This window comes from Rhinopithecus bieti, unplaced genomic scaffold, assembly GCF_001698545.2.
Source record: "Rhinopithecus bieti isolate Rb0 unplaced genomic scaffold, ASM169854v2 scaffold_4709, whole genome shotgun sequence".
Taxonomy (NCBI): Eukaryota; Metazoa; Chordata; class Mammalia; order Primates; family Cercopithecidae; genus Rhinopithecus; species Rhinopithecus bieti.
The window spans coordinates 1,233,739-1,248,076 of record NW_016805139.1 but is presented as its reverse complement, the minus strand read 5'-3'; the positions used below and the strand labels follow the sequence as shown (position 1 = coordinate 1,248,076).

General features: G+C 43.9%; 1 long non-coding RNA gene across 1 annotated transcript in view; it reads left to right on the top strand.

The window, feature by feature from the left end:
• Positions 1-351: 351 nt before the first annotated feature.
• Positions 352-14,338, top strand: part of LOC108529198 (uncharacterized) — a 16,863-nt gene continuing 2,876 nt past the window's right edge. Inside the window, exons 1-2 of the long non-coding RNA XR_001885432.1 lie at positions 352-542; positions 2,646-2,802. This is a non-coding gene — a long non-coding RNA (uncharacterized LOC108529198). The remainder of the gene's footprint in view (positions 543-2,645; positions 2,803-14,338) is intronic.

Here is a 14,338-nt window from a genome sequence, read left to right as displayed (position 1 = left end):
TCGAGACTAGCCTGGCCAACATAGTGAAACCCTGTCTCTACTAAAAATACAAAATTAGCAGGGCGTGGTGGCGCACGCCTGTAATCCCAGCTACTCGGGAGGCTGAGGCAGGCGAATCGCTTGAGCCCGGGAAGCGGAGGTTGCAGTGAGCCAAGATCACGCAATTGCACGCCAGCCTGGGTGACCGAGTGAGACCTTGTCTCAAAACAAAACAAAAAACCAATAACTTTGAGCCCATCGGAGCCATATTATTGTGCGTTAGGGGTAGCCGCTGGCCACGAGCATTTTCTCAGGGCAGAGATCACATTTCTGCTCTCAGTCCGGCCGGGGTGGGCCGGAAGCTGGAGAGGGACTGGAACGCCGGTCCCGGGGAAGCTCCGCGCTCACCCGGCGCGCCCGGCTTCCTAGGGAGGGAGGCTGGGGCGGCAAGGCGGACGCGGGTGGTCCTTGCCCCGCGCCAGCTCGCCAGGCCACATCGCTGGCGTTTCTCCATCGCTGGGTCACCTGCGGGTCGGCGGGGTCCCGCGGCGAACAGCTGAGCGGTATGGATCCGCCACTCGAGCCTCCCCAGCGTCAGGTCGCCAGGGTCCGCCCTGTCTCTCGCCCCACCTTGAGGTCGCTTTTCTTCCGCCTTCTGACTGCGGAAGGAAAGGCCAGGGAGGAGGCAGAAAACCTCACGTGGCCCGGGGTGAGGGTCGGTTTTTGTTACCGTGAGCTGGCCTCACAAAGACTTCTTAAGTCTCAAGTCTTTTTTTTCTTCTTATTTTAAATCCCTTTTTCCCCAGACCCTATGTTTTCAACATAATCATAACGGATTCCCCGCACCGTACGGGAGATCCATTATGCTTTTTACTGTCTTAAATGTTAAAGCGGTAACAGTAACGATGTTGAGGCTCGTAAATATGTTTTGGGGTTATAATCTAAGGTGATATTTGTTGAAGGTCTTTCTTTTCTTTTCTTTTATTTCTTTTTTTTTTTTTTTTTTTTTTTTTTTTTTTTTTTTTTTTTTTTTTTCTGGGGACGGGGTCTTGCTCTGTCGCCCAGGCTGGAGTGCAGTGGTGCGATCTCGGCTCACTGCAACCTCCCCGTCCCGGGTTCACGCCATTCACCTGCCTCAGCCTCCCGAGTAGCTGGGACTACAGGCGCCCGCCACCACGGCCGGGTAATTTTTTGTATTTTTAGTAGAGACGGGGTTTCACTGTGTTAGCCAGGACGGTCTCGCTTACTCATAACCATTTAGAGTGACAAACTTAAAATACATTGTAAGTAAACATCTACTTGACCCCTTTTAGGAAGATAAACAAATATTTCAGTTATTTACATAGTAGTAAGGCAAACAAGAATCCTTCTTTGAGGTACATAATTGTGATTCACCGAGCTTTCAATATAGTCTAATCACTCTGCTATTAGCCTAATTTAAAGCAGCCTTAAGTAGTTAAGTTTTGCCATGGCTTGCCACGTGAAAATGATTTTTAAATCTTTTTATCTGCTATATCTACCTCTGAAGAAAAGATGATAGCCAGGTGTGATGGCTCACGCCTGTAATCCCAGCACTTTGGGAGGCTGAAGCAGGCGGATCACCTGAGGTAAGAGTGCAAGACCAGCCTGGCTAACATGGTGAGACTCCCGTCTCTACTAAAAATACAAAAATTAACCAGGCATGGTGGTATGCACCTGTAATCACAGCTACATGGGAGGCTGAGGCAGGAGAATCACTTGAACCCGGGAGGAGGAGGTTGCAGTGAGCAGAAATCGTGCCACTGCACTCCAGCCTGGGTAACAAAGTAAGACTTCATCTCAGAAAAAACTATATATATATGTGTGTGTGTGTGTGTATATATGTGTGTGTGTATATATATATATATATATTTAAAGGGGTATTTTAGAATATGATTAAGCCAAGGAACTACTTGGACTGAGAATCCAAATAAAATGGCGCTTTAGTGTGACAGGCACTGTTATAATATTTGCAATATTTATTGTAATCCTACCACCCACATTGTATAGATGGAGCAGCAATGGGCAACAGACAGTTTATGCATAATAAGCAAATATAGACATATATTCTTTTTTAAAGTTTTACCTTTTTTTTGCACAAAATGGTAAAATACAATATGCCACCTTGCTTTTTTCACCTAATACAGCTTGGTGATCTTTTTTCGTGGATACCTTAGGGCCCAGCAGATCAGGATTGGAACCAGGGTAATCTGATCAGAGAGCTAGTCCTAACCCTTACCAGCAGGTCAAGGCAGCCTGGTATAATGAAAATATCAGTGGCATCAGTGTCAGAAAATTAGGGATTTAGTCCTCACTCTTCTGCTTAGACCTGTGACAGCCCAGCAGTTCTGAGTACATCTGTGAAATAGGTCGCCTCTTTGTTCCTACTTAACACCTATGTCACAGTTCTAATATGCAATGACATGAAAAAACATGGGAGCTTTTTATTAGTACAAAAGACAGTGTTTCTATAGGCTTTTTGGAGAATGCCTGTCCTTAATTGGTATGCCTGTGACACCAACTTGAGTCAGTAGAGAAAATAAACTCATTGGTATCTTTGTAATTGTAAGCATTTTTACATAGGTAATACATGTACATGGTAAGAAATTATACAGAGGTTATACAATGAAATATTACTCTCATTTTAGCAGTTTAAAGAAAGTCTGAAGACTACTCCAGGAAAATTGAGGAAACTAAAGCTATTTCTACTACTGCTCTCATAATTGCAAAGCCAGTGCCTACCATGATAAGTGCTGTCTTACTTGGTATGAAGGCAATGATTTTCTTCTCTCACTATTATTTTGAGTAAGTATATTATTTTATTGCTACATTAGAAATGAAAACAAACTGTGAGAAGCTGCAAAAGCATGCAACTTCATGAAGATTAAGAAGCAGGCCGGGCGCAGTGGCTCAAGTCTGTAATCCCAGCACTTTGGGAGGCCGAGACGGGCAGATCACGAGGTCAGGAGATCGAGACCATCCTGGCTAACAAGGTGAAACCCCATCTCTACTAAAAAAATACAAAAAACTAGCCCAGTGAGGGGGCGGGCGCCTGTAGTCTCAGCTACTAGGGAGGCTGAGGCAGGAGAATGGCGTAAACCCGGGAAGGGGAGCTTGCAGTGAGCCAAGATCGCGCCACTGCACTCCAGCCTGGGCAACAGAGCGAGACTCTGTCTCAAAAAAAAAAAAAAAAAGATTATGAAACAATAGAGACACTCATAGAAGGTTAAAATTGGCTTTTCCTGTAGGAGGTGCAAAGACTATACACACACAGGTCATCAATGGTTAGATTATTGGTAGCATCTGCCATGTGGAATTTATGCACCAATGGGAAGATTTTTGGTGTTTTGCTTTGTTTTGTTTTGAGACGGAGTCTTGTTCTGTCACCCAGGCTGCAGTACAGTGGCATGATCTCGGCTCACTACAACCTCCGCCTCCCGAGTTCAGGTGATTCACCTGCCTCAGACTTCCGAGTAGCTGGGATTACAGGCGTGTGCCACCATGCCTGATTCTTTTTTGTTTGTTTGTTTGTTTGAGACGGAGTCTCACTCTGTCACCCAGGCTGGAGTGCAGTGTCCCAATCTCAGCTCACTGCAACCTCCACCTCTCGGGTTCAAGTGATTCTCCTGCCTCAGGCTCCCGAGTAGCTGTGACTACAGGCACGTGCCACCACACCTGGCTAATTTTTGTATTTTTAATAGACACAGGGCTTAGCCATGTTGGCCAGGGTGGTCTCGACCTCCTGACCTCAGGTGATCCACCCACCTCAGCCTCCCAAAGATTACAGGTGTGAGCCACCATACCCAGCCCCCATTATATGATGTTTGAACACCCTCTGTCTCCTGCTGGATAGTTTCCTTGGAAGAAAGAGTATTTTTTTCTCCAGTGTTAGTTTTCTTCAATTTTGACCTATCAAACTTCACTTCTGACAAGTATGGGTTTATCACTCATCTTGGTTAAAAGAAAGCCTGAAGGCTTGAAGACTTGTGAAAGGCTGGGCTGAGACCATACTGCTCACTCTGGACCAGATTAGGGTTCCTGAGCAGAGCCCAGCAGTTGTAAGGCCAGTAGCAGGGCCCCCTCACTCAGTATTCATTTGTGAATCCATATTTTATAAATAATATCAATTTTCAGTATTTCTTTGTCCTCATAGGTGATATAGTTAATAGAGCACTTGACTAAGAGACAAGCTGGAATATATAAGTTCTTTATCAGAGTGATCTTGAATAAATCACACTTGAGCTCATTATTTCTTTTTATTATTTTTATTTTTTGAGATGGAGTCTCGCACTGTCACCCAGGCTGGAATGCAGTGGTGCCATCTCTGGTCACTACAACCTCTGCTTCCTGAGTTCAAGTGATTCTTCTGTCTTAACCTCCCAAGCCGCTGAGATTACAGGTGCCTACCACCACACCAGGCTAATTTTTTTTTGTATTTTTAGTAGAGACGAGGTTTCACTATGTTGGCCAGGCTGGTCTTGAACTCCTGACCTCAGGATCTGCCCTCCTCAGCCTCCCACATTGCTGGGATTACAGGCATGAGCCACCGCACCTGGCCTGAGCTCATTATTTCATAGTAAAATAATCTAACATCTATTTCATAGAACTGATCATAAAGATTAAATAAGATAATGGACCAGATGATGCAAACCATTTTTACAAATGTCAGAGCTCATTATACTTAGAAAATAATCATTAGTGCTTTTGTTTTTTTTTTTATTTTTTTGAAAGTCTTGTTCTGTTGCCCAGGCTGGAGTGCAGTGGCATGATCTTGGCTCACTGCAACCTCTGCCTTCTGGGTTCAAGCAATTCTCTTGCCTCAGCCTCCGGAGTAGCTGGGATTATGAGCACACGCCACCACGCCTGGCTAATTTTTGTATTTTTAGTAGAGACGGAGTTTCGCCATGTTGCTCAGGCTGTTCTCAAACTCCTGACCTCAGGAAATCTGCCCGCTTTGGCCTCCCAAAGTGCTGGGATTACAGGCGTGAGCCACCGCGCCCAGTCAACTCTTTTAAAAAGCACATTCTTGCTTTTTAAAAGAGTTGACTGGGCGCGGTGGCTCACGCCTGTAATCCCAGCTCTCAGGGAGGCAGAGGTGGGAGGATAGCTTGAGCCTGGAAGTTTGAGACCTACCTGGGCAATATAGTGAGACCCTGTTCTCCACAAAAAAGGAAGAAAAAAAAAGACAAAAAAATAAAAAAGGCAAAAATCTGTTTAAAATGTAGAGAAATTTACTCTACAAATACTTCACTTTCATTTAAGTATTAGAACTATAGATTCACCAATCTATACAGGTGTTATACACACATGTGACAATGTGTGTGTTCTGTAAGTGGCAAAGACTTTTGAATTATGACATTCAGTATATGTTGGTGCTGGGCATGGCAGCTTGTGCCACTAATTCCAGCTACTCAGGAGGCTGAGGTGGGAGGATTGCTTAAGGCCAGGAGTTTGAGGCTGCAGTGAAATATGATTATTGCCATCTGGGCAACAGAGTGAGACCCTCATGTCTGAAAAAAAAAGATGATGGTAATTGCTCAGGACTTCTGAAGTCAGTCTTTATTCATCTATCCATCGAACATTTATTGAGCATCTGTTCTGTGCCAGGCACTGAGCTAGGCACTAGGAGACAAAAAACAATCTCTGCTGCATAGTGTATGTGGCAGAGCCCTGGAGACGTAGGGGAAGGAAGACAAATAGTAAACAGGTAGTTCCAGGAGAGCATGAGTCCTGGAACTAAGTATGCCTAGGGTGCTTTTGAGCACTCAGGACAGATCCAGACTCAGGGAGGGGATGAGGACAGCAGCAGGCAAAGCTTCCCAGAGGGCAGAGAGTCTTACCTGGGTTTGGAGGACAGCAGCAGGGAAAGTTTCTCAAAGGACAGAAAGTTTCACCTGGGGTTGGTATGAACTGTGGGCATAAGCCGGTGAAAGTAGGCTATGAAGGTGGGAGGCTACAGAGGTGACTGCTCTAGGAAAGAAAGTGGGAGGAAGAGTTTACTCCTACAAGACAGTAACAGCAAGATAGATCTGTCTGGGGGCATTCACCAAGGGCTTCAAGGAGCCTGTGAAGAACGCTGAGTCTCTGGAAACAGACCAGCCTGGATCCAAGTCTTGTGTCCACCACTTGCTGAACATGTGGCTCTGGGCAAGGTATCTGGTCTGTTTAAGTTTCAGATCCTATGTCTGTAGAAAGGAGATAATAATAACTATTCCGTAAGACTGCTGTGAAAAATTAGATAAGAAAAGTATTTCAAGTGCTGAGCAAGATTTCTTTGTACCAAGTTAGAATAGCAATTTGCAGGAAGTTTTTTGTTTGTTCTTTTTTGTTTGTTTCAATCCATTGTGTTTATTACATATTACTTTAAGAGCAAAGAAGCTCTGAAGTTAGAACATTGTCACTCATATCTCTGTTGGCTCGACCACAACCAGAGGTAGAATGTTTAGCATTTACCTCACTGATTTAACCACTGAAATACCTCAGTGATTTCATCTCACTGGCCTCAGTTTTCATATCTATAAAGTGATGATAATAATAAATAATATCTTCCCCATAGGCTCGTGGTAGGGATTAAATGAGACAATCAATATAAAATACTACTTAAGCCAGTGCTGGACACGTAGTAAGCACTCAGTAAATTTTAATTGTTCTTTGATTTATATGTTATTTAATTTTTTGTTATTTGAGATTCCTCATTAACTAGCATCTTATTATAGAATGAACTTTCTTTACAAAGAAAATGCCATAATGACCTTGCCTTAAGCTCTATGTTTAATATTCCTGCATTTCAGGTTTCCTTATTAATTTTCCTATAACCTGCATTTTCAGAATCTTAAAGATGCTGTTCGCTGGGCATGATGGCTCATGCCTTTAATCCCAGAACTTTGGGAGGGTGAGGCAGGCAGATCAGTTGAGTCCAGGAGTTCAAGACCAGCCTGGGTGACATGGCGAAACTCTCTCTTTCCTTTTTTTCTTTTTTTTTGGAGACGAAATCTAGCTCTGTCGCCCAGGCTGGAATGCAGTGGCGTGACCTCGGCTCACTGCACCTTCACCTCCTGGGTTCAAGCAATTCTCCTGCCTCAGCCTCCCAAGCAGCTGGGACTAGAGGCGTGCACCGCCAAGCCCAGTTAATTTTTTTGTATTTTTAGTAGAGACGGGGTTTCACTATGTTGGCCAGGATGGTCTTGATCTCCTGACCTCGTGATCCACTCACCTTAGCCTCCCAAAGTCCTGGGATTACAGACGTGAGCCACCGCACTGGCCTATTCTATTTTTTAAAAAAAGAAAAAAAAGATGCTGTTTTAGTTCACTTGGGCTGCTATTACAAAATACCTTAGACTAGGTAACTTATAAACAACAGAAATTTGTTACAGTTCTGGAGCCTGGGAAGTTCAAGGTCAACGCACTAGCAGATTCTGTGTCTGGTGAGGGCTTGCTCTCTGCCTCAAAGATTGTGCCTTTCAGTTACATTACCACATGGCAGAAAAGTCAAGGGGATACCCTCAGACTCAGGCTTCTTTAATACAGGCATTTATTAAAGGATAGAGCTCTCAAGACTTAATCACTTCCCAAAAGCCCTACCTCTTACTACTATACTACCTATTACATTCCAACTTATGAAATTTGGAGGGACATCAACATTCAGACCATAGCAGATACCATGGCTTTTGTTTTTGTTTTTGAGACAGAGTCTTGCTCTGTCACCCAGGCAGGAGTGCAGTGGTGCAATCTTGGCTCACTGCAATCTCCCTCTTCCAGGTTCAAGCAATTCTCCTGTCTCAGCCTCCCTAGTAGCTGGGACTGCAGGCATGTGCCATCACACCCGGCCCTGGTTTGTTTTTTTGAGACAGAGTTTTATTCTGTCACCAAGGCTGGAGTGCAATGACACAATCATAGCTTATTGCAGCCTTGACCTCCCGAGCTTCAAGCAATCCTCCCACCTCAGCCTCCGAAAGTAGCCCGGACTACAGGCATGTGCCAACACACCTGGCTAATTTTTAAATTTTTTGTATAGACGGGCTCTCCCTCTGTTGCCCAGGCTTATCTCAAACCCCTAGGCTCAAGCTATCCTCTGGCCTCCGCCTCCCAAAGTGCAAGGATTACAGGTGTGAACCATAAAGCCTGGCCAGATGTCATCTCCCTCCCTCCCTCCCTCCGTCCCTCCTTCCCTCCTTCCCTCCTTCCCTCCTTCCCTCCTTCCCTCCTTCCCTCCTTCCTTCCTTCCTTCCTTCCTTCCTTCCTTCCTTCCAGAGTTTCACTCTTTTGCTCGGGCTGGAGTGCAATGCCGCAATCTCACCTTACTATAACCTCTGCCTTCTGAGTTCAAGTGATTCTCCTGCCTCAGCCTCCCGAGTAGCTGGGATTACAAGCATGTACCACCATGCCTGGCTAATTTTTGTATTTTCAGTAGAGACAGGGTTTCTCCATGTTGGTCAGTCTGGTCTTGAACTCCCAACCTCAGGTGATCCGCCTGCCTCTGTCTCCCAAAGTGCTGAGATTACAGGTGTGAGCCACCGTGCCCGACGATGTCATGTTTTAAATAATTGTGGACGAGGCAGGAGGATTGCTTGAAGTCAGGAGTTCAAGACCAGCCTGGGCAACATAGTGAGCGCACATCTCTACAAAAAAGTTTTAAAAATTCGCTGGGCATGGTGGCACGCACTGTGATCTCAGCTGCTTAGGAGGTTGAGGCTGTAGGATTGCTTGAGCCCAGGAGTTCAAGGCTGCAGTGAACTATGTACCATTGCACTCCAGCCTAGGCAACACAGTGAGACACTACCTCTAAAAAGATAAAACATGTAAAAATACCAGCCTGGCCAACATGGCAAAACCCCGTCTCTAATAAAGATACAAAAATTAGCTGGGCACGCTGGTGCATGCCTGTAATCTCAGCTACTTGGGAGACTGAGGCAAGAGAATTGCTTCAACCTGGGAGGCGGAAGTTGAGGTGAGCCAAGATTGCACCACTGCATTCCAGCCTGGATGACAGAGTAAGACCATGTCTCAAAAAAAAAAAAAAGCTAAAAATAAATCAAATTTTTTTTTTTTTTTTTTTTTTTTTTTTTTTTTGAGACGGAGTGTCCGCTCTGTCGCCCAGGCTGGAGTGCAGTGGCGCGGAGATCTCGGGCTCACCTGCAAGCTCCGCCTCCCGGGTTTACGCCATTCTCCTGCCTCAGCCTCCCGAGTAGCTGTACGTACAGGCGCCTGCCATCGTCCCCGGCTTAGTTTGTCCCGCCGGGGGGGGCGGGGGGGGCTGGTAGTTTTTGTATTTTTTAGTAGAGGACGGGGGTTTTCACCATGTTAGACCAGGGATGGGGGGGGGATCTCGATCTCCTGACCTTGTTGACCACTCGTTCTCGGTCCTGTCCCAAGTGCTGGGTATACAGCGTGAGCCACCTTGGCCCCAGGCCCCCAAAATAAATAAATTATTTATGACCATTATGAGTTAGAAATATTAAGGAAAACAAGTTGTTAAAAAAAAAAACACGTAGGATTTTTTTTTTTTTTTTAGTATGGATCTCACGTTGTTCGGCTCCAGGCTGGAGATCATGGTACAATCTCATGAGCACACTGCAGTACCTCTGCCTCCTAGGTTTAAGCGATCTTCCTGCCCTCAAGCCTGCTCAAGTAGCTGGGACTACAGGTGCCCACCACCATGGCGTTGGCTAATTTTGTTTTTGTATTTTTGATATGAGACAGAGTTTGCCATTTTGGCCGGGGCTGGTCGTTCGAACTCCTGACCTCAGGTGATCTTCCCACCTCACCTCCCAAAGTGCTGGGTATTACAGAATCATGATGCCATCTGCGCCCGCCAAAACCCTTAGGACTGTTTAAAAGATGAAAAGCTAGCATAAACAATCACTTCTAATTTTAAAATCCTGTCATGTCTTTCAAAAAGATTAAATCTTCTTGTATTCTTTTAATTTTTTTTCTTTTAATAATATAGTATCTTGGTCCGGCGCTGGGTGCTCACGCCTGTAATCCCAGCACTTTGGGGATGGCCGTAGACGGTGCGGATCACAAGGTCAGGAGAGCGAGGACCATGTGGTGAAACCTCCGGTCTCGTACTTAAAAATACAAAAAATTAGCTGCGCTTTGGTGCTCGCGCACTGTAGTTCCCAGGCTACTCGGGAGGCTGCAGGCCAGCGAGGTAATGGCGTTGTGAACCCGGAGGCGGAGCTTGCAGTGAGGCCGAGATCGTTGCCAACTGCACTCCTAAGCTTTCTGGGCCGACAGAGGAGACTCCGTCTCAAAAAAAAAAATATATAAAAAAAAAAAAATGCTAAAAATAAAATTTAACAATATAGTTATCTCTTGTATTGTTGCTATGTCATCGGCCTTTTGTTTATCAGTTTACCATCTGCTTTCTGCTATATATCTATTGGCAAGCTGTTCTTGCTGCAAAAGGAACTTCGCAGATTTAGTTGTAAAAAACGCCCAACCATTTCATATGTCACACACTCATCAATGAAGAGGGAAAACCAGGTCTCAATAACTAGAAAACCACTATGGTAAACCCTTAGATCATCTTCTTTTTATTTTTTATTTTTTATTTTTTCTCAAAATGAAGAAAGAATCTGGAAGAAGCCATCATGTGAATACAAACTATTGACAATTCTCTCCATTAATTTGTAGTTGTTGTTGTTGTTGTTGTTTTGAGTCAAAGGTTTTGCTCTTGTTGCCCAGGCTGGACTGCAATGGCATGATCTTGGCTCACTGCAACCTCTGCCTCCTGGCTTGAAACGATTCTCCTGCCTCAGCCTCCTGAGTAGCTGTGATTACAGATGCCTGCCACCACCCCCAGCTAATTTTTTATATTTTTAGTAGAGACAAGGTTTCACCATGTTGGCCAGGCTGGTCTCAAACTCCTGACCTTCAGGTGATTCACCCACCTTGGTCTCCCAAAGTGCTGGGATTACAGGCGTGAGCCACCATACCCGGCCTCTCCATTAATTTGTATATCTGCCACCTGGGGACCCACTGTAAAATAACTAGTACTGTTCTTTTATGGATACTACTGTATTATTTTCACACCTGATTTCATTAATTCCACTTAACGTATACCAACCTTTGTGCTCAAGATCTAGAATGCTAAACTCTTCACTTTGGAAAACAGTTTAATCTTCATGTAGTGAAAACCACTAATTTTACAGGTGAAAAAGTGTGGGAATGACTGAACGATTTGCCCAGTGCTCATATGGCTAAAGATCAAGCCTGCCCACCTTATGACTTCCATTTTTTGCTTTTAGTGAGTAAAGCAGTAGGGATTAAAAATGTATGTTCTAGAGCCAGACTAGCTGAGTTCCAAGCCCAACTCTTAATATTTAATAGCTATGTGACCTGAGGCATATTAAACTCTTTAAGTCTTAGCTTCTTTATTTGCAAAATGAGGATATTCCTTATTTATAAAATTATGACAAATAAGTTAATATACATATTTTAAATTATTTACATTGTCTAAGTATTAACTATCATGTTTTGTTCATTATTCTACCTTCAGGACCTAAAACAGTACCTGCACAATGACTGTTTGCTAAATGAATAATTGAATGGATAAAGTGTTAGCTGCCTCCCTATGCCATTGTTGACTAGTTGACTCAAAAAAAATTTTTGTAATATATATTTTTGTGGAAGGATGGTTCTCACTGTCAGACATCAATAGGTTAGTTTGAGTTGCAGAAGGTAAGTGAACCCTGTAGGTAGGATTACTTTTAAGATTTTTGATCTACATTAATATGTTATGGAGAAATAATATGGCTGAACATTTTCCAAATTTAGTGAAGGATAGATTCAACACAATGAATGAAAACCAAGCAAGATAGTAAGACTTCGTTTAGGCACATTGTAGTCATCAGTTGGACTGGTGAAAACTAAAGATTAAGAAAAAAACTTGGTTGGGCTTGGTGGCTCATACCTATAATCCTAGCACCTTCGGAGGCCGAGGCAGGAGGGGATTGCTTGAGCCCAGGAGTTCAAGACCAGCCTCAGCAAAAAAGTGAGACCTTATCCCTACAAAAAATTAACTGGGCATAGTGGTATGCACTTGTCGTCCCAGCTACTTGGGGCCCTGAGGTGGGAGGATCATTTGAGCCCTGGAGGTTGAGCCCTGAGGTATGATTGCGACACTGCACTCCAGCCTGGGTGACAGAGCAAGACACTGTTTCAAAACAAAACAAAACAAAACAAACAACACAACAAAAAACTCCTTTTGGAGGGCAGTGGCCAAGCCTGTAAATGCCACTCCAGGAATGGGAGCTGTTATAGTCCTTCCTCTTCCACTTTCCACTGCAACCAATAAAGATGATTTGTAACATTAAAAAAAGAAGGAAGAAAGGAAGGGAGGAAGCAGGAGAGGGAGGGAAAGAAAAGAAAAAGAAAAAACTGAAAGTTCTCAGAGAAAAATACATTACATACAAGGGATACATTACATACATGGGAGCAATGGTTGACCTCTTCTCATTAGGAACAGGGAAGCTAGGAGGTACATGAACAACATCTTAAAGTACTGAAGGAAAAAACAAAATCTGTCAACCTAGAACTCTGTATCTGGTGAAACTATCCTTCACAAATGAAGACAATAAAATCACAATGCGATACCACTACACACCCACTAAAGTAGCTAAAATTTTAAAAAGACTAACAATACCATCTCTTGGCAAGCAATTAGGAGTCTTATACAGCTGGTGAGAATGTAAAATGGTACAATCTTTCAGGAAAACAGTTTAGCAGTTTCTAAAAAAGTTAAAAATACATCTACCATATAACCATCCATTCCACTTTCAAGTGTTTACCCAAGAGAAATGAAAGCATATATCCAAACAAAGAATTGGGCCAAAATGTTCACAGCAGCTTCATTTGTAATCACAAACATGGAAACGACCCAAATGTCCATCAACAGGTGAATGGAAAACAAATGGTGGTATATCCACATACTAGAAAACTACTTAGCAATAAAGACGAATGAACTATTGATACATCCAAAAACATGAATGACTTTCAAAATAATTGTGCTAGGCAGGGCATGGTGGCTCCTGCCTGTAAATTCCAGCACTTCAGAAGCCCAAGGTGGGATGATTGCTTGAGGCCAGGCATTTGAGACCAGCCTGGACAATATAGGAAGACCCTCATCTCTATTTAAAAATTTTTAAAAAATGGTTGGGCATGGCGACTCATGCCTGTAATCCCAGCACTTTGGGAGGCTGAGGTGGGCATATCACCTGAGGTCAGGAGTTCAAGACCAGCCTGGACAACATGGTGAAACCCTATCTCTACTAAAAATACAAAAATTAGCCAGGTGTGGTGGCTGGCGCCTGTAGTCCCAGCTACTCGGGAGGCTGAGGCAGGAGAATCTCTTGAACCTGGGCGACAGAGGTTGTAGTGAGCTGAGATTGCACCATTGCACTCCAGCCTAGCAACAGAGCAAGACTCCGTTTCAAAAAAAAAAAAAGAAGGTCCCCTGTTATTTTCCATTATAACTTCTTCTTTGTTTCCTTCTAAACACTTACCACAACATGTAATTATCTTATTCATTTGACTATTATTTCAGCTTTGTCTCCTCTACTAGAATTGAAATTCCAAAGCAAGGATCTTTCCTTACTTTTTGTTTAACCATGGTATTCAGTGTGTGGTGCATAGTAGATGTTCAGTAGACATCTGTTGAATTAATGAATGAATAGAGAGGGAATCTGGGAGTGCAGTCTGCTTCTTCTCAAATATATTTATTTCACTGACATTGTTTTCAGTTTTAACTATGAAAACCTGCCCTTGGGTATTAAAAATCATTCTATAGTTCATATGTTTTCCAGCTGTCTTCCTAATGTGCCTTGGTCTTTTTCTAGTTTGGACTTGCACTAGCTTGTTTTCTTGCTTGTTTTTTTTTTTTTTTTTTTTTGTAGTCCAGGCTGGAGTACAGTGGTGCAATCTCGGCTCACTGCAACTTCCGCCTCCCGGGTTCAAACGATTCTCCTGCCTCAACCTCCTGAGTAGCTGGGATTACAGGCACACGCCACCACGCCTGGCTAAATTTTGTATTTTTGGTAGAGATGGGGTTTCATCGTGTTAGGCTAGTCTCGAACTCCTGACCTCAAATGATCTACCCACCTCGGCCTCCCAAAGTGCTGGGATTACAGGTGTGAGCCACCCCACCCGGCTGGCTTGCTCGCCCTCTCTCTCTCTTTTCTTTTCTTTCTTTCAAAGAAACGGTCTCATTCTGTTGCTTAGGCTATAGTGCAGTAGCGTGATCATAGCTCACTATAACCTCTGACTCCTGGGCTTGAGGGATTCGCCTGCCTTAGCCTCCTAAGTAGCTGGGATTACAGGCCCACACCACCACACCTAGCTA